Source organism: Octopus bimaculoides, chromosome 3, assembly GCF_046866305.1.
Source record: "Octopus bimaculoides isolate indiv1 chromosome 3, ASM4686630v1, whole genome shotgun sequence".
NCBI classification, from domain to species: Eukaryota; Metazoa; Mollusca; class Cephalopoda; order Octopoda; family Octopodidae; genus Octopus; species Octopus bimaculoides.
The window spans coordinates 116,443,390-116,470,889 of record NC_142930.1 but is presented as its reverse complement, the minus strand read 5'-3'; positions in this window follow the sequence as shown (position 1 = coordinate 116,470,889).

Genomic DNA, 27,500 nt, shown 5'->3' with positions numbered 1-27,500 from the left:
GAGTTCTTCGTGCCTTTGAATTCATATTATGAAAACCGACGAAGGCATCTTATTTGGAGATATGTGTGCATATATATATATATATATATATATATATATATATATATATATATATGCATACGTACTTCTGTGTGCATGTGTGCGTGTGTCTGTGTGTGTGTGTGTGTGTGTGTGTGTGTGTGTGTGTGTGTGTGTGTGTGTGTGTGTGTGTGTGCGTGTGTGTGTGTACGCATTTATACATATATGCACCCTTTTAGACATTGCTAAGCAACATACAGTTATGAAAGTTGTTCATGTTTCCAATCCATTTATTCCGGTTATTCACGTTTCCAGATTGTTTACATTTGAATAGGTTTTCCATGACTGTTAAGGATATATCGTCGTTTGTTGAGGTTGATACCTCTTTCAGGTGACACGTTATTTCCCAATGTTCCTCGTCAAAAATATTCTATCAGTATGCCTTTATCTCTGTATGCCAGACGATATTTCCATGTCTATAATCACATTGTGCCTATTTTTCAATCGTTGTTTCTGTGTAGAGGCCTCCCTTCCAATTTGGTTGCACCGCATCTTTTACGTCGGTTTTCATAATGCTGACATCATTTCCAGAGTATAAAAACGCCTTACTGTTGTTATTTTGATAGAATCTTCAGAGCATTGAACCAAATGTTTTGCGATATTGTTTCCAGCAATGCGTAAATTGCTGAGTTCAATTCCCGCAGTGGTCGACTTTACCATTCATCTTTTTGAGGGCGATAAAATGAGGTATTATTATAATCGGGGATGGTGGGATCATCTAAAGACCTTTCCTTGAAATTATTACCGTTTTGTTAAATCAGGAACTGTTTATGCATTATGCATTATGTGAATCATAAAGTTTATGCATTATCTGAATCACCCTATCGGTTACCTCACATAAGACAGGGCTGTTGGTATGCTTCTGTCAGGTGTCAATTGCAGAAGAGGTTGCACAATGGACGAAGATAAAAGGATTGAGGACAGGTAATTTCCACTTCGGTTAAGTCCTCATCGATTCTTTTCAATTTCTATTTAGAAATGTAGTTAAGAGTAAGTACTCTCTCTCTCTCTCTCTCTCTCTCTCTCTCTCTCTCTCCCTCTCTATATCTCTCTCTCTCTATTTCACTCACTCTCTCTCTCTCTTTCTTTCTCTCCATGACTCTCTTACTCTCTCCTCTTTCTCTCAGCTAATTTGTTAGAAGGTGTGTTACTGGCAAAGCTTGTTAGAGTTAATAATCTTCCGCTAACTGTGTTCCTCCAGGATAAGGAATAGCAGTTGGGTAACAGAGTGTACATATTGTAGTGAGGATGGTCCAGCATTTATGGTGATCCTTGACTGGCTTCAGATGGAGATCTTCTATGTTCTGTTTCGACTTTATATATATATATATATATATATATATATATGTATATATATATATATATATATATATATATATATATATATATATATATATATATATATATATATATATATTATTTATTAAAGGCATTTTAGGCATGATGTATACTGTTGCTACTACCATGCTATTTTCAGTATTTGTGCATACTTGTAACAGCTACGATTGCTTACATATTTTTCTATCATTCTCAAAACCCCTAATATTTTAAGGATTGCTTTCTGTTTTACTCTACTACATTCTTGGTATAAGTTTTTCCGCATATCATAAGGGATGCATTGTCATCAGTGTAGGATCTATTCCCTAACCTAATGGTCTGTAACGACACCTAGTCAAATTTCCTTTATCGAGATTTTTCTGTGGATTAATTTTACCATAAACAATGGCTACGTTGGCATATCTCGAATATTGCTAGGACATCTTGTGATCTTTGACTATTGTGTGGCTTTGTGGTTACGGTGTTTCACTCATGATCGTAAGATTAGGGTTTCGCTTCTTGGATCGGGTGGTGCGTTGTGTTCTCGAGCAAAACAATTCATATCACGTTGTTCTAGTCCTGAGACGCGAAGGTTATGTGGGAAATATATACAACCCAGGATCCAGGATAACCTTCCATTTGAGCCTGTGAATCGAGAAGGCCCTTTGATCTTAATTCATGATTGAACACTCAGAGAAAATGTGGTTTATTGTTTTGTTCCATTTTCTTACATATTCGGCAATTCCATGCTGTACAATGTCCCATAACATTCTGTTGATGATTTCGTTCCAAAATGTCTAATTTTCCGACACAATCAATAATCCTTTACGTTCAGCTTTGATTCTTGTGTTCCCCAGGCAAATTTGCAAATTCTTCTAGTCTATATCCAGTCTGTTCATCTTTTCATGTATTGGCCATATAGGGACTTTTCTTGCTGAAGTTTTATGACGGCATTATGTAACCATATTCTTCACTATATCTTTAGCAGTTTCACAAATTCTCTTCTTTCTCTTTTTTTCTATATAGATATCTGTCCGTCTCTGCGTTATATATATTGGCTTCGTTGCAGACAGAAAACAGATTTCATTTTGAGGTTTTATAGCTAATTGTATTAGTTTTCCATTATTCTTTACTAGATAAAAGTATCTAGTAAATGCGGTGCTATAGTGGATAATTTATAATAGTTTGCTAGTTAGATAAAACCCGTATCGTCCTGTGTTCGCAGTAAATATAATCTTTCACTGTGTCAGATTCTGAGTTATGTATTCTAAATTCAGTCATTGTTTTTGTTATTTTTTTCTGTTAATTCTTTCTAGTTTGTTCAGCGTCCAATTGAGAATATTATAACTTTATCTTATTAACGCAAAAGAAAACCAAAAAGCTAAACCAGTGATGTCCATTACTTTAGTTTCCATTTCTAGTTCTGTTGTAAACTGTGATATAATGCGCCATGATGTCCATTTATGAAATGATTTTGATGGGTTTTTTTTTTAGGAAGGCTTTGATCCTGTGTCCCAATCACGAATCCTTCTTATTTTAGGCGTCTACTTGTCAGGCAATGTTTCGAATTTTCATTTTCTGTTTCAGTTTTTCAGATATTGGTCATGGAGTTCCTATTCTTCGCATCGATTTACCAAGACGTTTTGTACTCCGATATTCAGCCTTGATTTTAGTCTTTTCAGAATTTCCGCAGTTGCAGTTGCAGTTCCTTTGTTGGCAATTCTTCTTCTTCTTCTTCTTCTTCTTCTTCTTCTTCTTCTTCTTCTTCTTCTTCTTCTTCTTCTTCTTCTTCTTCTTCTTCTTCTTCTTCTTCTTCATCTTCTTCTTCTTCTTCTTCTTCTTCTTCTTCTTCTTTGTTCCCATAATTTATTATTATTATTATTATTATTATTATTATTGCTGTTGTTGTTATGATTTCTAGTTATATGGAATTGGTGTTGTACTCGTTTTAATTATGCATCAATATGGAACTACGATTCCAGCTCTTTAGCACATTCATTATTGCTATTGTTATTATTATTATTATTATTATTATTATTATTATTATTATTATTATTATTATTATTATTATCATCATTATTTACTTTTGATCTGCATCTTTGTTACAATCGCTCGACGAGACACACTCAGGATAAGAGATGTTACAGTATGACTGAAAAGTTGGAGAGGGGAAGTGGCAGCGTCAGTAGCGAAATATCTTCATATAATACAACACATACATTTAAATTGATAGGGATTTCTGAGGATTTGAACAGTACTTGTCAGCACAATCATTTGGATTTCTCTGAGACATGGTTCTCCTGAGATATTAGCCAGCTGTTTCTGGTATCCCTTTCTTATTATACCAAGGACACCAACAACAACAGGAACAGTTCTCGCTTTGAGATGTCACATCTTTTATAATTCCAGGTCCTTATGTTGCATTATGTTGCATTATCTTAGTAGATGTTGTTTCTATGCAATAGTTGTATGGTTTGTTGTTGTTATTGTTATGATATTTCTGTAGAATGTGCGTTATGTGGTTTGCATCATTTCACTGGGTCATGAATATGTAGAGAAAGTGTTTGACAGCAGTTCTAGCTTTGCAGTTGTGGGTTCTGCAAAGCAGTATTATTGTTTCCTGTATTTAGCACTCTGAATATTTTACATTGGTTTTAAACTCGTTTTATCATACGTATTTCTTCAGTTAATACCCATACTACATATACATTCATACTTTATGTACAGTATATGGTATTCTGTGAATTTTCAACCTATCTCCGAAAGATATTTTTAACAGTAGTGATTCATATAGGAATTTATAACAGTTCAGAAACTTTCGTAGTCACCTGTGATAAATATACATTGCTGATCTAGATTTATCTCTTAAATTTTGCTAAGCATTTACCCAGAGTGTACAGATCATATGTGTGGATATACTAGAACTTTTGAGGGCTGGACGGCAACGCCATTTAAATGGTAGGAACAATTACTTCATTGTTTTTATCTTCCGCTTACATCGCTAGCTTCTTGCTTTATTATTGAGCTCTTATAGTTACGTATGTTTAAATATCGTTCCTGTCCGTCTAAATCGGGGTTCTCAACCATTCTTTGCCTGTGGACCCCTTTGATTTCTATTCAACTCTAATTACTAGACCCCATGGCCATTTGAAATTTTAAAAACCTCCCATTATATTTTTATAATTAAATGTTACATGTATTACAAAATTGTTAAAATATTTTGTGCCTTGTAGAAGTATAACGAATTTATTGCACTTGAATTTTAGCAACAAAATCTAATATGAATCCCCAAAGAGCATATAGACCTCTAGTTGAGGACCACTAATTTAAATTACTGTCCATTATTTTACTTTGCCTCATCATAAGTAAATCTGGTTTATCTGGACATCTTATATTCAAATATATATCATAGATAACTTAACTAACAATTGTTTTTGTATTAATGTTCAGTATTTACATGTTTATGAATTACTCATTTTGTTACAATGAAACCTACGGTGGAACATAAATCCACACAAAGGACATTATTTCGTCAGAATTGTTTCGAGTGTCAAAGAACGAGTAGAATACTTATATCGATACACCTTACTATACACTTTGTGACGTTCTGCTTGAGTTAGAAAAATTTATTTATACTACTACTACTACTACTACTACTACTACTACTACTACTACTACTACTGCTGCTGCTGCTACTACTGCTGCTGCTGCTATTTTCGTCACAAAACGGAGAATACTATACACAATGCGCGTGATATAAATAGAATAAACTCACGATGTAGAGAGTTTGATGTGTAGGAGTGATTAACAAAACTGTTTTCTTAATTGAGCTTCTGTGCATTTCCAGAATGTTCTGATAAACATGAGATAAATTTTCTTTTGTTGTGCCATCATTTTTTTTCCAAAGCGACACGTATTCTTAGAATAAAATTCTAAATTCAGATAAATATATTATATCGATTAATGCATTAACAGATATGCTTCGTATCTAAGACTATCCGTGATTTGTCGATTTGTTTCAAAATATCTTTAGTTTTCTTTTCAAATATCTTTTGAAACGAAAACGAAGAACGCTAGAAATATCGCCTTGTGGGTATTCTCAACAATAAATATATCCAGTTTCGACTCAACACAAAAGAAAATCATCATAGAATCAACCCATATATATATATATATATTTCTATTTTGTAAAAAGGAACATCAATATACATGTTACATACACACTCAGAAACACATATACACATACCTATTATGTAAGTGTTTATATACATGCATACATACATATACATATATATGTGTGTGTGTATACATATACATACGCACACACACACACAAACACACACACACACACACACACACACACATATATATATATATATATATATATATATATATATATATATATATATATATATATATATATATATATATATATATATATATATATATATATATATATATATATATATATATATATATATATCCTAAATTATAAATAGTATGATCCTTTTTGATATTGGTACGGGTGCTGTGAATCTCTGCTCACTACCTGGGTTTCAATTGTATATCAGTTGAACATTTATAGTTGTAGTCGTCTTCTGATAGCATCCTTGATTACTATTATTATATATATCAGTTATTCTTATATATATTAATATATATTAACATATATATATGGTTCCGAATTGTAACAAAAAAACACAAAGGATTAACACAGGCGACAAACAAGGTGTATAAGCTTGACACTCAGGACAAGCAGTGAAACTGAATCCCAAAATAGGTGGTTGGAAAGGAAGACTCTGACCAAACAGACACGCTTGCGCTTATACATGATACACCTATGATGTACTGAAATTATATACGCACGAAGGGAAGCTAAAGTACTCGCGTCGTAGTAAGTCCAAATGAGAAATAATGATATGGGAAAGAAACAAGAATTCTCTGAAATTAGCATATCATTAACAAAATGACAGTTTCATTGCCTATTGATAAAGGGAGAGTTGTGGATACGTTTACACTTATGTTCAATATATTTCAGCATATCATCTGCTGAAGTCAAAAGCCGATAAAAATGGTGAATGACATCTTTTGAGGCAGAAATATACCCCTAACCAGAACAACTGAAATACAATTATTAAAGCAGGGCGTGCATTGTGGGAGTTAGAAGGACATTTAGAAATAAGTAACAGGTATTAAGAAGTAAAACTGAATAACTTAGAAATACTATTTATATGTGTGTTTGTATATATCTTTATATATGTGTGTGTGTGTGTATGTGTGTGCGTATGTATATAAGTATATATATATATATATATATATATTTATATATATATGTATGTATATATATATGTAGACATGTATATATATATATATAATATATATATATGTGTGTGTATATATATATATATATATATATATATATATATATGTAGTCATATATATATATATATATATATATATATATATATATATATATATATATGTAGACATGTATATATATATATATAATATATATATATATATGTATATATATATATATATATATATATATATATATATATATATATATTTATATATATATATATATATATTTATATATATATATATATATATGTAGATACATATATATATATATAATATATATATATATATATATATATATATATATATATATATATATATATATATGTATATATATAATGTATAATGTAAATGATCTAGAAAAGAAATCCAAACTGAAACTTTAATTTATAGAATTGATTTAATAAACATTGTTTATGGTAGAGTGAAAAAGAAATAGGAAAAATACGAAATACCCTTGAGTTAAGTCACTAAACAAATTTGAAAATTGTAATAGAAAAGTGAATGTAAAAAAAAATGGACGCGTTGTACTTTTTAAAATATCGTACCTAATCTAATAAGATTGATGAAATTCATAAGATGAACTAGCAGAGGGATAACAATGATCAACATCTTGCTGCAGTGCGACTCGTTGTGACGTCACTAACTATGATCTAGCCATAATGCTGATGGTGACAAAAATACATTTAGTTATGTGTGGGCAGGGAGTTTGTTGTTTTATTACAAAGTTCTATTTTGTACTGATAATATAGTGGATCGTTGAAGTTTAATATAACATCTAAAAAGATAAATTTAGACACGCTAGTTTCAACGAGTATCAGCAGACCAATACAAGTAAGCACACGGTAATATTACTTTTCCTAGCGAGGTTTTTAGTGCCCTGTATGTTTTTTTAGTACTTAATTTTATTATGGTACCCACTTTGGAGTAGAACATCATTATAACAAATACAGGAATCTAAGAAGATATTTCTTAGCATAAATCTTTATTATCCTAAACGAAATATTTTATCTACATTATTGATTATATTTTTAGGATATAGTCTCAGGGAGTTTGTTGTTTTATTACAAAGTTCTATTTTGTACTGAGAATATACTGGATCGTTGAAGTTTAATATAACATCTAAAAAGATAAATTTAGACACGCTAGTTTCAACGAGTATCAGCAGACCAAAACCATCGATAAAAGTCTGTTAACCATATTTGGGATCAGTTAGCTTTTTGCGAGTAAAAGTTACATATGGAAAATGGTGTTATCTTCAAATATAGAATCTAAGGAAATTCGTATATAATTCAGAGTGATATAATTAATTCAACTATATCATTAACTTCAACAAAGTCTCCCCAGTTTTTCCTACATCCTATCGTTAAAATAAGAGAAAGGACTTTTGTAATTAAAGTGCCTTGTAAATAAAGTCCTTAAAATTAATTTTCGGTTTTCGCACTTATTAGTATTATATAATTGTTGTAGAGAGATGAAAGAGTCGTAATCTGTTATGTCTAACTAATATTTATAAGTAGGTTTAGAGAAATTGATAGAAAGAAATCTATGATGTTTTGTATAACATTCTATAATTATAGACACGAAACTAGGTTACATTACCTAATTAGGTTAATGCCAATTGCGTTTGTTAACCTAAGTGAAATGTTAATTTCCAATAATTCTGATAGCGCTTAAGTGTAAAGCAAGGATGTTTAAGTGCAGTAATTCATTTCTCTCCATTGGTAATATTCTGGCTATGTAAGGCGGTGAGCTAGCAGAAACGTTACCATGCCGGGAAAAATGTGTAGCATCATTTCGTCTGTCTTTACGTTCTGAATTCCAATTCTGCACCGAGAGTGACTTTGTCTTTCATCGTTTTTGCGTTCGATAAAATAAGTACCTGTTGAGGATAGCGGTCGATGTAATCGACCAAATTTACTGGCCTTGTGTCAAAATTTGAAACCAATATTTTGGCCATGTTAGAGGACGAGATGGAAAAATCATTGACACACCCAGCAAAATGCTTAGCAGCATTTCGTCCGTCTTTACGTCTGAGTTCAACTTCCGCCGGGTTCGACTTTGAATTCCATCCTTTCGGGGTCGATAAAATAAGACTGTAGTCGATGGAATCGATTTACACTCTCGACCTACCCCTCCCCTGTACTAGCAGAAACCCATATTTTGGCCCTTGGATATTGATAACATTTTAAAATACGATACGTCTTCTATACTTAGTGATAATTTCATTCATTAAAATATGCATTAAGTAAGTTTAATGTTTTGGGGGAAATCAATTGGATTTGGCGGGTTGGTAAAATGTGTTTTATATTATCTAACTTTTGAGGGTTTTTCATTTGCGATGGGCTTTGTAAGAATTTAATATCATTGATCTATTAGGAATTTAATGGATTTAAATTCATAGTTTAGAATATAGCTAATTTTGCATCAGAGTAACGAATTATAATCGTCAGCAGCTTCATCTTTTTATGAAATAATTGTTTTTAAACATAGAATATTTCAGTTATATCTAATAAAATGTGTAATATAGAAGGCATTAATTTATTGATTTAAACGATCAGGAAACTGTAATAAAGAAACTAACACTTGTTCTGCAGAATATATTAAATATTTATTTTGTACTTACAACTACGCGGTTGTTTTCTCTGAGATATTCAACGTAATGTCACTAATATCCCCAATTCATAAATAGAAAGCAAAAAATGATAACGATGTCAATTATCGGGAAAGGTGGGATAAATGTCAAAGAACAAGACAGATATCATTTTATTTTTTTATGCTTTTACTTGTTTCAGTCATTCAACTGCAGCCAAGCTGGGTTACCTCGTTGAAGAATGTTATCGGATGCTGAAGCAGAACCGCTAGGTTAAGAGGACATAAACGCACCAACACGGGTTGAGAAGCGGTGGTGGTGAACAATCATAGACACAAACACACACATGCATATATATATACACACACACACACATATATATATATATATATATATATATATATATATATATATATATATATATATATATATATATATAGTGGCCTAACATGTAGAAAACTAGTCAATAGACTATATGTTATTCATATAAATACAGTGTACATTTAAACGCATAAGAGATGACAATCATAGGACACCTAGTACGCTAGAAGGAGTAGCCAAAATTCAAACCACTATTAGGGATAAATTTCGAAGTGAATGAAAAAAGAAACGTTTATCATCTATCTTCTGGGCCATGATTTCGAACTCTAAATTAGCAAATAAAGTAATTTGCTAGGCGACAAGCAGGGACGCCAAGATTAACATATAAATACAAGGCAATACAGTATATGCCTCGAGCCTACATATTATAACTTTTCAAATCCACCGCACAAGCGCAGTTTTTTGTCGATAGCAAATTGACAAAAATGCCAACTAGCTTCGAAAATTTACCTAGCAAATTACTTTATTTACTAATTTAGAGTTGGAAACCATGCTGCAGGTGATAGATGGTAAATGTTTATTTTTTTTTCATTCCCTTCGAAATGTATCCCTAATAGTGGTTTGGATTTTGGCTACTTCTTCTAGCATGCTACGTGTCCTATGATGGTCATCTCTTATGTGCTTAAATGTATACTGTATATATATATATATATATATATATATATATATATATATATATATATATATATATATGGACACACGATGCGTTCCTCTCAGTTTCCGTCTGTCAAATCCAATCACAAATCTTTGATCCGTTTGTAGCTATAGTGGAAGACGCTTGCCTAAGGTGCTAAGCGGTTGGACTGAACCAAGAACCACGTGATCGGGAAACAAACTTCTTACCACACACCCACGTTAAGATTTATCCCGAATAGGTTATTCGTAATGAATTTAGATACAGCATGTTTTATATCTAAGATATAAGTTGCTTTTGAAACAGTTCACAGAGACATTCCAAAAACGTGGGGTTTGGGGAATTAGTGTATGTTGAAGGATACGGGAGAGGGAAAACAATTTGCCTTAACAATTAAATTTATAAACCCTAGAATAACGAGAAAAAGTGCGTAAAATTAAGTTAGTAAATCTGCGTAAATAATATTTGAAAAGCTCTTATGTAATGTTGTATCACTACATATGAATATAGTTAAATGTGTCAAAAAACATTTTAACGTTTTAAGCAACATTTAAATATATTTATGCGGTTAACTCAAAAAAAATAAAGAAATAATTTTGAAAATCAATAAACATGAAGGAAAAAGTAAATACGTAATATTTTAATATTAGCTAATTTTATATTAAATAATTAAAGACCTGGAATTTATAAGAAGAGATAAATATATACATTAAAAATATATTGCTAATAGATAGGAATTCTAAATATGGATACAAAAAAATTAGGGTGGGTGGAAAAGTTAAAATAATGTATTTATGCGTAAAATACTTTCACAAATAACTAAGCAGATTATATTTTGGAATTATTCATGATAATTCTATGGATTGTGTTAGGAAAAGGAAACTATAAAAAGATAATAATAGTTATAGCAAGTTAATGTATATTCCTATATACATATATATATATATATATATATATATATTGTGTATATACATATATGTATGTGTGTATGTGTGTGTGCATGTGTGTATATGCATATATGTGTGTATATATGTATGTATAAATAGATAGATACACGCGTATGTATCGTTATGAAAACATATGCCTACACGCACGCAGTATTTTATACATATATGTATAATAGATATTTGTTCTGAGTTAATATCTCTTATGGACGTGATTTTCCAAAACCACAATATATATTAGAGGGAGACGTGATTAAAGAGAACGGATTGGTGCATTTCCTTTGTTTGGGTCTCTTCAATGGCAACGAATCAAACTAATATCATATATATTATATATGTACGCACACACGCGCACACATACTCACACACACATACTCACACACACATACTCACACACACACATACTCACATACACATACATACATACACACGTTTTCCATTTTCCTTTACCAAACCTCATGATATTGCTTCTAATAAATGTTGATTTTTATGACAGATACTGCCCTTTATTCTCTCAGCCTTAGATACACAAGGATTTGATAAACTAATCTATTAATTGAAACTGACCCCATAAAAACAAATAAAATCAGTGACAGGCAGAGTCTTCTTGATAATTTAGTAACTCATATGCTGTAGTAGGGTCAACATGTTATTTGTATCTCTCCTTAACTTCTTGGAGATTTTAGGTATAATTATACTAATGTGTCTATCTGTTCTAATTTAATTAAATTATGTGTCTTTATGCAGCTGAGGATTGCTCTGCATTTTAAATTGATGTAATGATTGCATCGTTCAATTAAATGGGGTTGCATGAAACGATCGTACTGCATTATCTCTGGATATCCTTGTTGCTTATTTTGATTATATATATATATATATATATATATGCATGTATGTATGTGTGTATATATATATATAGGAGAGAATATACAAATAATAACAACAGACGAGGACAGGTGGTGTAAATAACAAAAGTATATATTAGTATGACGCTCGGGAATACGGAAAGTCTTTGACGTTTCGAGCTACGCTCTTCAACAGAAAGAATACGGAGACAAGGAGAAAAACACGGAGAAAAAAAATTGAATAGTGTTCAGTCAACGGTCAATCATATATATATACATATATATATACATATATATATATATATATATATATATATATATATATATATATATATATATATATATATATATATATATATATAATAGAGTTATTAATATTTCTAAGTCTCTCTAAAGGAGACTACGGCAGCGGTACTGGAAATTAATAGTTATCGCCAAGCCAACATGGCAGTCCCAAAATTAGGACGAAAGCTGCCGTGAATTAGCTCCAAGAAGCCATCGCCTCTAGCTAGCTATGTGACACACGAAACCTGTGTCCTTTATAACCTTCGAACAGGGGAGGTCAGCAGTGTCCCCCTGCTGGTTTGGCATCTGCAGACTAGACTAGTTTCAGGGTGTTGCCCCTTGTCAATGCAGAGTAGCCAAGCCTTAGCCAGGCGGCGCTGCTGACTATCTGCTCGAAGGTTATTTATCTAATTTCAGTGGAATCTATCCACTGGTTTTCAGAAATAGAGTTATTAATATTTCTAAGTCTCTCTAAAGGAGACTACGGCAGCGGTACTGGAAATTAATAGTTATCGCCAAGCCAACATGGCAGTCCCAAAATGTGTATATATAAATAGTCATTCCTTAAGTTCTATCCGATCTGACCTTTTTTAAAATTGAAAGAAATTTAATAGTATTTTAGAATGTTTAACGGAATTAAACATTATTTTTATGCATTTGTGTACATTTAAATTATTTAAATATTATTTTACAGAATAATAGAATTAAAATTTCTTTGATTAAAACCCTTTCTAACATGGAAGTATCCAAAGAGCATTTGAAGCACATAATGCTTTATGAGTACAAAAAAGGAAACTCTGCAGCCGAAGCGACTCGCAACATACACTCAGTTTATTGGAAAGAATTCTTGAATGAAAGAACTTTGATTCATGCCACCCAAGACACACCAAAACAAACATCCCCTTCAACCTTGCAAGAAGGATATGCACAATAGTGTCAGAACAAAATACTAGAGACTTTAGACTACAAGAACTCAAAAACACACTAATTGACAGACACTACCCAGTTCAACTCATAGAGGATGGGATCAGACGTGCATCACAAATTGACATAGAAAACTTAAGAAAAGTTAAACACAGCAACACACCTTCCCCGAAAATACTGCCATACATATCCACATACAACCCCAGAAACAAAGAAGCCTTCACCATCATCACCCAAAACATACCAATGCTACATAAGGACCCCAAATTAAAGGAAATTCTACACACACACAAAATCATTAAAAGCTACAAACAACCAAAATCATTGAAAAAGATCCTCACAAAGGCTAAATTATTTTCCAAAATAACAGAGGCAAAAGTAAAAAAATGTGGTCGACCAAATTGCGCAACATGCCCAAACCTCCTAGAAGGTTCAGAATTCCTCTTCAAAGAGGGACAAAAATTCAAAGTTAAATCTGACTTTACTTGTGCCTCAGAGAACCTTATTTATGTAATAAGATGCTCGGGCTGCATCGAACACTACATAGGGTCCACAGGATTATCGCTTAGACGCAGATGCACTCTGCATCGACAGCAGACTGCGTACCCAGAATACCGAATGATACCCTTTAGTGAGCATATTGAGAAATGCGCAAAACAAATGCTACCACAATTTATAATCTTTCCTTTCTACCAATGTGCCATTAGAACACCAACACAAATTAGATTAAATAAGGAAACTTTCTTCATTCAAAAATACAGACCCAAACTTAACCATTGCTAACACATTTAAATAAGGAAACCCATCACCCCACTGAGAAGGAAAAAAATATAGAACTAAACCTAATATACTGTTCCTTCTAAACCAAACCCGGGTAAATTAATCAAATTCTACCACCTCCTGCATTTCGATTATCTCCCTTATACCGGAAGAAATCCCTAATTACCTCCCCCTATATAGAACTCTTTTTTGTACACTGGAGTGAACACATGTTACAATGAAGTAGAGAAATTTGAAAAGACAACACGAAACCAGTTATTTCTCCAAAATACAATGTTTATATACCAAAAAAATTTTATAACATTTTTCTGACATAATTTAAATATATACTTTAACCATGTAACACAAGCCTTCTGTAGTTCTTTCACTCTTATTATCTTTTATATATATATATACACACATATATACATACATACATACGTACATACATACATACATACATGCATACCTACGTATGTATGTATGTAAGTATGTATATATGCTCATAGATATTGTGGTTACGCTGCATATATGTTTTGTGCTGCACATCTATAAAAAGGGTTAATTTATGACGAATACTATATCAGTGATAACGATGAATACTACCGGGAAATTTTATTTTCCTTTCCTTTGTACCAAATATTATGACAGTTCTGAGAGAATACAAAGTGAAGCCAGCGCTAAGTGTAATAATATGTAGCACTGGGAGATGCCACATATTCCAACAGAAGCATAAGTAGCGTATGCGTGCTGTATTCTAATAGCACAATTTTTTTCTGTTCGCTTTATGGTGCTAATTTACTTGTGTATAACTCGGAACATACGTGAAAGGAAAGTGATTTTGTTCATAATAATTGTATTTTCTGAGTGTCATGATATAATCTAATCACAATTTCTTATGCAATCTAATAAAGTACATACAATCAAAGGTGAAGTCAGGTGAAACTCCTGAGGCTGCTTATGTTGCACTATTTGCTTGCTTTTTATACAAGGAGATGTGTGGAATTTATAGGACAGGATTTATCAACGTTCATCTTAAATACTGTTCAGTTGCAGTAATATGAGCCCCTCTTTTTTAAGAATAATGTTATTACTGTTACCATGCTGTATGAAGACATGTTAATAAGCTAGCAGTGCATATCTAGTGCAAGACTACCGTGTTTTTTGTTTTAGTATTTCACTGGTTTTATTAGAACAAAGCACTGCGCACGGTCTGTAACAAAAACCATCGCAGGCCACCGATATATAGATAAATATGTGATTGTATTGATGAAGTCATACACACACACACACACACACACACACACACACACACACATATATATATATATATATATATATATATATATATATATGTATATATATATATATATATATATATATATATATATATATATATATATATATATATATATATATATATATAGTGAAAAACTTAGATGAAATGATCTCCGTGAGGTGGTGAGTTGTAGTGAAAACTATAAGTAAAATGCACGAATGTATATATTCATGAGTTATACATATTCTTTTAGAGAGAGAGAGAGAGAGAGAGAGAGAGAGAGAGAGAGAGAGAGACAGACAGACAGACAGGCAGAGAATGTGATAAATATGTAACTATTTATTTACCTAATCACTGATTCTATAAGCATATTTTCCTGCATTTGTATAACTTAATTATATTGATATCTATTAGATCATTATTGGGTATAACTTATTTGAGGTCATATGTCTTTCATATATATATATATATATATATATATATATATATATATATATATATACATACAGAGAAAGAGAGATAGTGAGAGAGAGAGAGGGCTAAATATACAGATATATATATATATATATATATATATATATATATATAGAGAGAGAGAGAGAGAGAGAGAGAGAGAGAGAGAGAGAGAGAGCTTTTGATCAGGATTACAAGAATTATGTCATTAAAAAGTGAAAACGTTTCCTCCATAATTGCTTCATCTTTTGAGATAAATCAAAGGAGAAGCTACAAATATTTAATAATATACTCAACATATTTCACCCATCCATCAAATTCGCAACACAATCCAGTTGCAATGAATTACCATTCCTAAATATTCACATAAAAATACACAAATCCACAGTCAAAACAGACATATTTTACATAAAACGGACACGCACCAATATTGGAATTTCTTTCATGCCATCCTTCACACATCAAAAGGAACATCCCGTACCACATGGCAAGACGTATTTGTACTATTGTGAATGACCCCAAAATGCGTCAACTCCAACTCAACGAGCTGAAAGACTTCCTAACAAAACAGAAATACCTCTGAGAATTAATAAATGAGGGAATTAAAAAGGTGATGAAGCTGAACATCACAAAAGGTCACCAAAGGGAAAAATTAATGAACACACGATTCCATTTATTAATACGCACAATGCCGGAGTAGACAACATCTTTCATACCATAAATTCAAACCTACCTATACTTTGACAAAGCCCGAAAATGAAAAATATGACGATTGATAAATATCCACTAAGAAATAGTAGGCGCCAACCAGAGAAATTTCAAAAACACCTCAAACGAGCAAAATTCACATCAGAGAATGAATCAGAATTCTCCGTAAAAGAATGTAGAGATAGCAGATGTGGAATATGCAACAACAACTTTAAGTACTTAGAAAGTGGTTCCCGCATAAAATTCAAGAACGGATTCCCGTTCAAAGAAAATGCAAATATGAACTGCAAGACGCAGAATCTCATGTAATGTATTACTTGCCGCAACTGCAAGGAAAATTACATTGGCGAAACAAACAATTCCCTCTGCCAACGTGCAAGAATGCACAGACAAAACATCCCGTAAGAGTAATTGCGCAAGATTCCAATGACAAAGCATCTAGAAATATGCGAAGAAAAATTCAAAATCTTTCCCTTTTACAAAAGTTCAATACATGACTCAAAATTCTGAAATTCAATGGAGCTAAACATCAACAAATAATTTTTTTTCCAAAATTAAATGTTTGAAAGAGAACCAGAGGAACTACATTATCATCATCATCATCATCATTATTATTATTATTATTAGTGAGTGAGAGAGAAGTGCATGCCATCAAAGTGACACTGGGGTAAAATATATAAAGCCCAATATACCCAACATGACTACCCGTTTGATAAGGGTACACCAGTCACATGCATCACAACCATATGTGCGCATCATGGTGATCTCATATCAAAATAAAAAGCGCATGATCTCGCAGGTGGGGCCCAGTTAGAATTTTCTTCAGGTCGAGTAGCCCATCCTGCTCAAAAGGTCCCTGAATAAGGTTTGTTTAAGGATGTTGAGCAATACACCCATGTTTCCAAATGTGAATTATTCAAACCCCAAATATGAGTGTATATATGTATGTGTGTGTGTGTATGTGTGTGTGTGTGTGTGTGTGTGTGTGTGTGTGTGTGTTTTTGTGTGTCTGTGCTTGTCCCCCAAACATCGCTTGACAACCGTTGCTGGTGTGTTTACGGACCGGTAACTTAGCGGTTCGGCAAAAAAGAACGATACAATAAGTACTAGGCTTACAAAGAATAAGTCTTGGGGTCGATGTGCTCGACTAAAGGCGGTGCTCCAGCATGGCCACAGTCAAATGACTGAAACATGTAAAGAGGAGGGAAAGAGAGAGAGCGATAGTGATATATATATATATATATATATTTACATATATGAACATATACATATACGTATGCATATGTGTGTGTATGAACGTATGTATGTACGTATGTATGTATAATTTCATATGTTTATCAAACTTCCTATATATTGTCTAGATTTCCCATGACATTTTTATGCATACGAGTACAGTATTATATGATGTGACATTCCTTTTATCTAAATATGAAAGTACATCTTAATATCTTATAGAGGCATAACCAAGCGACCTGGCAGAATCATTAGCACGCCGGGTAAAATGCTTGGCAGTATTTCGTCTGTCTTTACGTTCTGAGTTCAAATTCCGCCGAGGTCGACTTTGCTTTTCATCCATTTAGGGTTGATAAATTAAGTACCAGTGAAATACTGGGATCGATGTAATCGGCATGTCCCCTCCTCCCAAATTTCAAGCTTTGCGCTTCCAGTAGAAACAATATCTTACAGAGGCATTACGCAGCGAGCTGGCAGGATCGTTTGCACGTCATTTCATCCGCATTTAAATTCTGAGTTCGGATTTCATCGACGTTGCCGTTCATCCCTTCGGGGTATATAAAATAAGTATCAGTTGAACACTGAGGTCGATGTAATCACCTTAATCTCCCTCTTGCAATTGCTGGCCTTGTGCCAAAATATGAAACCACTAACTTACAGAGGCAAACGTAAAATGCATCATTGAATTTATTCCTTAGACGTAAAACTGTTTCTTCTTTTACGTCACTTAAAGCAAGTCAGCCCACGCTTTGAAATTAAGCAGTGAACACAACTCTAGATTTTTAAATTTACTGATAATATTTTGAGAACCACCTGTTTATTTATCTGGTGAAATGTTTTCATTATACAAGAATTTCAAAAACACATTTCATCCTTTAAATCATTTAGTACATTTCAAACTGCGTCACCATCTTTTCCTGAGATAACACCGATATTAATTCAAATCTGTTGTTTTATTTATTCCTAAATTACACGCGCACACACACACACACACACACACACACACACACACAAACACACACACACACACACACACACACACACACACACACATATATATATATATACATTTTAGCTTATACGTTTAGGAGCTTATTCTATTAAGCCATTCTGTACGTTTGACATTATTGGGCGGCATATTTATTATATTGCATTTGCTTTGTATCTTGTTCTTCAGTATAATGTTTGGTTTCTCTTGCTTCAAGAATCAAATACATGCTATCGTCATCGTCGTCGTTGTCATCATCAAAATTAACAAGGTATCGTCGTCATCGTTATCGTCATCATCATCACCAATCCAACAACTACGACCCGATCATATAACAGCTACGTAAAAACTAAGCTTCGCGCAACACTATCTGAAGACAGAATTTTGGAGAACTATCAGAGCTACAGAGAATATGTTGCTTGAATATTTTTGTAAAACCCAGCTGCATTTCGTTGACATAGTGATAATGTAGGAGAAAGTAAAAAAGTAAACTTCAATATCGTTGCTTAAGGAAAGACAAAAGCGGATTAATTCTTCCCTCAAGTCAAGCAGCACAGAAAACCCTTCCGGATATATCGAGAGAAAATATTACACTTGAAAATCACAGAAGCACCGGCGTTCCTTGCTGTGACTTTAAAACTGAAAACGCATCGAAAACGTGGGCTGTAATTGTCAAGTTTACCCCCACCCTATATATATTTGCATTGTAGTCCATGGAGTAACGTAGGACATGAATCACAATATGAGGCATTAAACACATGTTTAGCGAAAGCAGTGGTATTGTTTTCAGTCGTGTTTGTTAGTTTTTCCGTCGACAAGATACCTCAAGAACCACTGGATGGATTCCGATGAAACTTTCAGGTATGTTCGGCCTCATGACGTGCACGAATTGATTAGATTTCGGGATCGATCTGGTAATGCACAATGATTCTGGATTATTTTTAAAGTTTTTTTTAACTTAATTTTTGAGAGCGGTCGGGTTCCTTTTTAGTATTCTCGTTTGTGGGCGAAGTCGAGTTTGTTTCAGATATTCTCATTTTAAAAATCATCTCTGGCTAATCGTTGAGAGGACGTTGGTGTTGCCTTGGCGGAGGTTTGCACTCTCTAAGTGCTATTGTTAATGATGTGTCTACTCTCATTACGGCTACGCGTGGAGTTCCCAACGGGCTTGGGGAGAGGAGGCGCAGTAAAAATTCCTGTTTGTAGACCCAACTCCAGCAGCCATACTCGCGTTTTCCAGTTATAAAGCCAAGTAATCTTTTCTTTTTAATGAATGCTTGTTTTCACGAAAACAAAAGAAGCAGACATTCCACTCGGAAAGGACAAAACGTATCAGGTTTGAACAGTTTCTTGGAATCCTGGTCAGTTTCATAACAGCATAGTACAAAAGTTTTTACAAAACAGTTTTTTAAACAAAAACATACCTGCGATATGATGGGTATGTCCTGCCGATTGAAAGATGTGATGATGATGATAATAATAATAATAATAATAATGACAATTATAATAATAATAATAATAATAATAATAATAATAATAATAATAATAATAATAATAATAATGATAATAATAATAACAATTCCTAAGCGACTTAGGTATGATAAAAAATATTCAGACAAATACATAACAAAAACACCAGGACTTACAAATATATATAACATACAGAAAATTGCACTACTGGGCACAGCACATCCTACGCAAAACACTTTCAATACAGTAACCATAAGAGTATCACAGCAAACCACAGCACATACCCAAGGCGCACAGAGTTGCGCTCGGTAATGAAGTGAAAGCACGTTATAACAATAAAACTACTGAATAATAATAATAATAATAATAATAATAATAATAATAATAATAATAATAATAATAATAATAAATTATATAATACCTGCATTATTCAGCCCAGAGATAGCATACGAGAAGTAATACTTTAAACTTATAACACAAAAAGAACGAAAGGCAACCCGACCAAAATAATGACTATCAAGATGAAAGGGCGGACATTATTCTTCGGATGCCGCAAATAAAATCAAAAATGCATGAATGAACATGTGAGGCATATATTTCAATCCTAGACTCCGATCTAACAACAGTGGTCGTCAATACAGAGAAAACAAGAACATCACAACAAACCACAGCACATATCCAAGGCACAGAGAGCTGCACACTCGGTAGTGCAGTGAAAACGCGTGATAAAAATAAGACTATTGACTAATAATAATAACAACAATAACAACATATACATTTATAAGCCCAATGCTGAAATAATCAGGGATGCAGAGAGTTGATTACATTCAACCCTGTGCATAAGTGATAGATATTTCAGCTGAGAACATAGACGGTCGAAATGCCGATAAGCATTTCGTCTGGCGCTTTATATTATCATTACATACGTCGTCATCATCATCATCATTATCAACATCATAACAGTAATATTTTCTATTACAGGCGCTAGGCCTACAATTACGGAGTAGGGAGATAGTGGATTTCATCGTCCCCACTGCGAAAGAAGAAAAATTCAAACTGAACCTGGGCGGAAGTTAAACTCAGAACGTCAAGAGGGACAAAAATACCGACAGTCATTTTGTCCGGCATATTATCGATCCTGCCAGCTCGCCACCTAACTATGATTATAATAATAATGGTTTCAAATTTTGTCACTAAAGCAGCAAATTTGGGGGAGGGGATGAGTCGATTACATCGACCCCAGTACGCAACTGGTACTTATTTTGTCGAACCCGAAAGGATGAAAGGAAAGGTCGACCTCGGCGGAAGTTAAAATCAGAACGTAATGACGTACGAAGATGCCGCTAGACATTTTGTCCAGCATGCTATCGATCCTGCCAGCTCGCCGACTTACAATAATAATAATAATAATAATAATAATATGTATATATATATATTTATATATGCTTATACATAGATAAATATGTTTATGTATATGTATGTTTGTATGTGTGTGTGTATACGCATATACATATAGACATATACGCATATATATATATATATATATATATATGTATGTATGTATGTGTGTATTTATATATATATGTGTCTGTGTGTGTGAGTGTATGTATGCATGTATGTATAAATATATATTTATATATTCATACATGGATAGCGGAAAGCTGAATATTTGTCTGCACGTGTGCGTCTGTGCGTGTACGTGCGTGTGTGTGTATGTATGTGTGTGCGTTCACAAGCATGCCAGAATGTGCTGGCATAAACCAGTCACTGTTCTATATAATGATGGAAATGGAAAAGCAGCAAGAAATAATCTAGGTCTATTACGATCGTATCGATGTAGAATTTTGGAATGTTTTCAAAAGTGTTGATTTTGTTTACTTCAAAGTAATTTTATCATAAAATATATAACTCGGCCATACAAACTCAAAGATACAGATAATTAATATTGATCAAATAAGAGAAAGTAACTCTGAAGACTGCTCATTCAGAATGCAGCTATGTCAGATACAGTAACTGAGAGGTATAATTGATGTTTTAAATTTACCAATGAAATTATTTGAATGCTGTTTTATTAACAACATACATATCCCACGTTTTGTAATAGTAATATTGATATCTAGAATAATACATATAGATTCACATAAATACGTATACACACACACTCAGATCGTTACAAGTAACCACACACACAGGCACACACATATAGATATTATACAGATATAATTATACCTATGCATAAATATACATAACGTTTGTGTGTGCATTTGGTATGCATGTATGTGTGTATGCATGTAGGTACGTATCTATATTAGTTACTTATAAGCGGCGGAAGCAGTATTAGTACTGTGTAGACATCTTTATAACCTACTTCACGCTGGAAAAAAAATATATATATACGCACACACACACATATATATATATATATATATATAATACAAAAAATATATATGCACGTATACACACATATATGTATATACGTTCATCTACTTATATATCATAGATGATATATCATAGATGATATATATATATATAAACAAATAGTAAATGAGTATATGCATATATACGTACAGGTATGTGCATACCGACATCCACCTGTATGTATAGGTGCATATCTGGGTACAGGGCATTGCAAACAAAACGTAGACGAGAAAACACACAAGCCACATAGAGAACATTCTTCTTCATCAGCTACCCCCGTTTTAACACCGGCGTTTCGAAGAGCTGGGTAGGACGCATCGTTAAAACGGCTCTTCCCATGGACCGCAAATTAAATTTGTATACACAAATTAAACCTTGCCATGGAGGAATGTAGTGGCGGACAAAAAACAAGACAGGAAAACAAACAGAAAAGGTTATACGGCCAGACGGGAAAAATTATGTGTATGAACGCTGTGAGGCACGAACTTGAAAGTGGGGACGAAGTAAGTTCGCGTGTTTGCTCGGCGATAGCCAAGGAAGAAAAGGATTATTGACCGGAAGCATGTGACCATGCCGGTGTAAGGGGAAGAGAGAGAGAGTGGTAGAGGGAGAAACAAAGGGAGGAAGTAGAAGAATATATATATGTATGTATGTATGTATGTATGCATGTATGTACACACTTAAGAACGCACATACACACAAACATATACATATACACACACACATATATATACACACACACACACGACCGGCAGAAATGATTTGTTTATAGTGACTAAATGTATGTGTTGTACATTAGTTGACTGTCTCCATCAAATCTACGTTTCCTGAACAGGTGCACACTGTACCACTCGTGAAGTGTCGATGCGATGGGAGAGCAACGTAAGATGTTTTTTTTTGTTTTGTTAAAGAACACAACGCACCAGTCAGTCCCGGAAGCGATTTTTTTTTTTACCACGAGACTCCCGGACGCCAGCAATGAACTCATTTGCATACAGCCAATCAGAGCTCACCTTGACTTTGATGTCAAGTTAACAAACACATTCTACCAAGTAAACTCGGGACGAAGAACGGTGTTGTAAGTTGACCGATCGCCAAGTTATGCCTGATTTTAAAAGGAGACAAGTAATTAGATAGATTTGCATCTATACCTATTATAGGATTTTGTTAGGGCCCCATTTAGTAAAGATGTGGATAGGGAAATTGTGGGTAGAGGGTGACGTGCTAGCAACCCTCTCCCCTTACTGTTTTACAAAGCAAACAACAACACAAATAATTATGCAGAGGCAGCCATGGTTGAAACAAGAACAAGAGCAACAAGCATTCTTAAAAGAGACAAGAAGCATGACCATTCCTTACCAAAGTGACCTCATCTTACCGCCCATCACTTACGCGCTCATAAATTAGTTTTGATAGTTGAGTTCTGATTGGCTGTACGCAAATGTGTTCATAACTGGGGTCCGGAACTCGAATAAGAAAAAGAAAAAAAATCGCTTCGCGGAATTGATACCACGATCTCTCGATTGTGAGTGCAGCACACCAACACCTAAGCCATGCGCCCCCTGAACACAGTGCATCGAGACAAAAGCAGGATACTAATGATACAGGATAGAAAGCTAAAAACCGTTATACTTGCAGAACAGAACACAAGTTCAAAAGCAAAATGAAAGTAACGGAAATCAACAGCTTTTCTTTTCTTATATATGTTTCTGGTGATCTCGTTGTGGACTCCATCACCGGTTACCGTCGTGGTGGAAGTGTGGTAAAGTTAGATAAGTCGTTCTCGTTGTTCGCATTCTTCTCTATTTTAATGTTATTGTAGTTATTGTGTTTTTTTCTTATCTATTGTTGATGCTGCAACTGTCATTACGACTATATTTTGCGTTCACAAAGAGAAGGCGGAGAGAAGGCTGAGTGAAACTCTCTATTTGTAGACATAGCTCCAACAGACATCCATGTGATTGCAAAGCGAGTTCTTTACAACACAGCAATGCCTGCGTCTGGGGATTGAACTATTTATGTTTATTTCCTATGACAGCACAAGTTCAGCTTATACAGTCATGGCAGAGAGGATGCATCCTGAAACTTCGGTGTCTCTAAGATTAAGATATTCTGCGTTAGACCGAACGCAACGAAAAATATTCTCTTATTGGAGAAGCCTTCTTAACTGAAAATCTGTACCGTACATAAATAAGTGCGAAGGAGCATGGCCTGGTCGTTAGAGTATTGCACTCGCGATCACCACATCGCAGATTCGATTCCAGCAAGTGCTGTGTTCTTGAGTAAAACATTTCATTTCACATTGTCCCATTCCACACAGCTGTAAATGGATAACCCTACGACAGAATAGTTTTCAGATCAGGGAGAATGTTGGCGCGCTGGCCAAGCCAGAGGAAGGGGGCATTCGAAAGCGGAAACGATGGAAAGCGCACTATGTATAACAACATCTGATAGCCTAGTCGATCACGAGATCACGTGATATAAATAAGTACAGATAACTAATGCAATCAGAGTAGATAATAAGAAACTATTCCTGTTTATTTTAACCATCATATATTAACCATTACTACCGCATCGGGCTTCAAGCTATACGCGCCTTATTCAACACTGCAGAACACTAGAGTTTAGTTACAAGCAACAACATCAACAGCAACACCAATAACAACAACAAAAGTCACAATGAATTTTAAATATTTCTGTTTTTTTATTGTATGCTTGTTCTTTTACCTTCCTTGAAAACAAGTAATTGAAAGATATCTGCGATTTTTCATTATCTAAATTCTAAAACGCTAAACAAACTTTGGTTCGCTCGCATAGATTGAAATAATATCGACTACGTAAATATTAAGAATTGGATGCTAATAACATTAAATAATCAATTGACCTCGTTGACATCTGTCTGAAGAAAGAATTTCAAATACTGTAAACATATAATATAGATTAATGTACATGTCTATTTTCGAGGCTGGTTGGTTTTCAGTTCGTCACTTGTTTTCGGTGTTTAGCCCCAAGTCAACACTAATAAAACGATCTTATGATCAAAAGACATTCCCACAGAGATATATATTTTTTTCTTGTTTCGTTTTTTTTTATTCAGATATATGCTATATCCAATAATTCATTATTTAATGTGTTCCCGTCGATTTAAATTGTAGGATGTAACATGAAGAATATTTTGGGGATAGTCTAAGCAAGACGAAAGGCGGTGAACTGGTAGAATTGCTAGCACGCCGGACGAAATGCTTAGCGGTATTTCGCCCGTCGCTACGTGGTGAGTTCAAATTCCGCCGAGGTCGACTTTACCTTTTATCCTTCGGGGTCGATGAAATAAGTACCAGTTACGCACTGGAGTCGATGTAATTGACTATCCCCATTCTACCCAAATTTTCAAGGCCTTGTGCCTAGAGTAGAAATAAGCTTAAACACGACGTGTGATCACATTATTTCATTGATGAAAAGAGCGGTGGGCTGAAAGAGACGTTAGCACGCCGGGCCAAATGCATAGCGGCATTTCGTCCATCTTTACGTTCTTAGTTCAAATACCGCTAAGTTCGACTTTGCTTTTCATCCTTTTAGGGTTAACAAAATAAGTAAAATAAGTACCAATGAAAAATGGTGGGTAGATGTAATCCATTTTTCCACGTACCTCGAAATTGCTGACCTTGTGCCAAAATTTGAAACCGATATTTCGTCAATGAATTCCTTTTAATTAGCTTTTCTCAACTGGGATACCTGAAGTGCATATAAGATCCTTGGTTGGTCTACACTAGCAAAATGATAGGCTGGGGATCCACGGTAGCATTTTAAATTTCCATATAAAGTTTCTTTATAAATGTATCTATTGTAAGACACAGGTTTTTTTTTCCTAATGTTTTACGCTATTTAACCTAGGGCAAGTCAATGTGTGAATAACAAAATAGGAATTTTCAAAGATGCATCTATAAAAATAGTTTGGCTATGAGGGGTCTGCCACAATGAAATACTAATCAAAAGAGTTATAGATAAAAATGGTTAAGACCCATTGCTTTTAATAGCGGCGTAGCAAGAATTTGTGCCGTTAGGTGAGTCTTGAATTTGAATACCACCAACCCATGTCTCCCATACAGTCTCGTACAGCAGACCCAAAAGAGCCGGCCTCATAAAAGCGCCGCCCGGGTTGGATTGCCCTCCTCGCTACTAAACTTAGCTACACTACTACCTTTCGAATTTATGTATCCGTTTATTATTTATTTATTAATATGTTTGTTACATGCTCATTAACATTATTACTTCATATCGGTGTGTTTGGTTATATAAAAGTGATAATGCCGAAAGAACAGACAACAGGTGAAGTCGATGAGTCTGTATATTTCTTTTTATCTAATTCAGATTGAACATTTTCAAATATCTAACTTTGCTAACATAAAGGCTACCATTTATACTTATATATAAAGTATCTGAGAAAAAATATATTCCCAAAGTGTAGCGGTCATATATTTTGCGTTGACATACAAGCAAAGAAAACATGAAGTCTCTTCGGAGCTTCATGTTGCTTACGGCCATCATCTTATTTTTGTATAACTCTAAACCAATCAGACCTGATTGATAAGACTTATGATCAAAAGTTTTCCATCGATATACATTTCATTGCTCTATGAATATATAAGTCACGATTAACCAAAAGATTAAGGCGGAGAGCTGGCAGAACCGTCAGTACGCCGAACAAAATGATTAGCGGCATTTTCGCCCGTCTTCAAGTGCTGAGTTTAAATTCTTATTCCTTTATTGCCCACAAGGGGCTACACATAGAGGGGACAAACAAGGTATTAAGTCGATTATATCGACCCCAGT